The sequence below is a fragment of the Microtus ochrogaster genome, unplaced genomic scaffold (genome assembly GCF_000317375.1).
Source record: "Microtus ochrogaster isolate Prairie Vole_2 unplaced genomic scaffold, MicOch1.0 UNK68, whole genome shotgun sequence".
Classification (NCBI taxonomy): Eukaryota; Metazoa; Chordata; class Mammalia; order Rodentia; family Cricetidae; genus Microtus; species Microtus ochrogaster.
Window position 1 is genome coordinate 1599362 of NW_004949166.1, and position 1566 is coordinate 1600927.

A 1566-nucleotide genomic window follows, 5' to 3' on the forward strand; every position below is an offset into this window, starting at 1 on the left:
GAGATGGCTCAGTGGTTAAGAGCACTGGCTGCTCTTCCAGAGGTCATGAGTTCAATTCCCAGCAACCACATGGTGGAGGCAGAATGTTGTATACACAATAAATAAATAAATCTTTAAAAAAAATCACTAAGTTACAAACCAGAAAAAATAAAGTAGAGCCAAGACTGGTTAGTAAAAGGAATATGTCAGAGGAAATGGGAGGGAGACAGCAGAGGGTAATAGGGTAATTGTAATGGAAATACACTATATAAATGTGTGACAATGCCATGAGATCCATCATTACATGCATTTACTTTATGTTAATAAAAACCTTAATAAAAAATGAAAACTAGAACTGCTGTATGATCCTGCTGTTTCACTCCTGGAATAGCTAGGTCAGCTGGCTTCCTGAGGTGCTTCTAATCAGCTCAACACATCCTTTTATGCTCTCTATTGGTTTGCCTCCTTTGTAACTTTTTACATACAATGTATTCTGCTCATGCCTTTCCCCTTCCCCACCTTCTCCCAGCTCCTACCCACCCTCCTTCATTTCTTTTTCTTTTTTTTTTTTTTTTTGGACAGCCAAATCATCTTTATTGAGGGAATGGGTCTTATGGGTCTTTAGGAGTGGGGGTGAGCCTGGGCCCTCACTGCACAGCTTGTTCATTGGCTCTGCCTCCAGAATCCTTTGGCGTCATCACATCTGGAAGCTCTGGAGAGCTGGAGAAGGGCTCAATGCGCAGTGCTTCAAAGGCATCATCTGCTCGAAAGGCCAGGCCCACTGTGGCTGGGGCCTGTGGCTGTGCTGTCTGGCTAGTGAAGCCACACTCGCCCAGAGTTTTCCCATCATCAAGGAGCTGGTCATCCTTGTACAGCCGCTGCTCATCCGGCGGCCGCTTGAGGATGCCCTCAACGATGTGCTTCAGCTCGAACACCGTACTCGACTCCTTGGCGTTCGTGAAGATGGTGGTCTTGTGGCGCAGGATCATGAGAAACACGTCCATCCCGGCGGCTGCTTCTGGCTCGAAGCCCCCTCCTTCATTTCTTTTATGGGGCTGGTTGTTTTCATTTTGTTGGTTTGGTGGCTTGGTTTGGGGTCTTGTTTTGTTTTGTTTTATTTTGTTTTGCTTTGTTTCTTGAGACAGGGTTTCTCTGCGTAACAGCTTTGGCCATCCTGGAACTCACTCGGTACGCTAGGCTGGCCTTGAACTCACTGAAATCTGCTTGCCTCTGCCTAAGTGCTGGGATTAAAGGCGAGCACCACCACCTGACTTAGTTTGTTTTCTTTGAGACAAGGTCTCACTCTGTAACCTTGGCTGTCCTGGAACGGGATCAAGCTGGTATGGTACTCACGGGGATCTTCCTGAATCTGCCTCCTGAGGGCTGGTGTGGTTGGTGCCCAACTCCCACCACACTAGTGAGTTAGAGTTCCAGGACAGTCAGGGCTGTTACACAGAGAAATCCTATCTCATAAAACAAAATAGAATAAAACAAAAAAAGCTAACACACATTTAAGAAAAAGGATACCAAATTTGTAGTTTAAAGCCTGTCCTGGAACTAGCTCTTGTAGACCAGGCTGGCCTCAAA

At 46.1% G+C, this 1566-nt stretch overlaps 1 pseudogene; it reads right to left on the bottom strand.

The window, feature by feature from the left end:
* Window positions 1-600: 600 nt before the first annotated feature.
* Window positions 601-1009, bottom strand: LOC101995050 (annotated as a pseudogene).
* Between the last annotated feature and the right edge of the window lie 557 nt (window positions 1010-1566).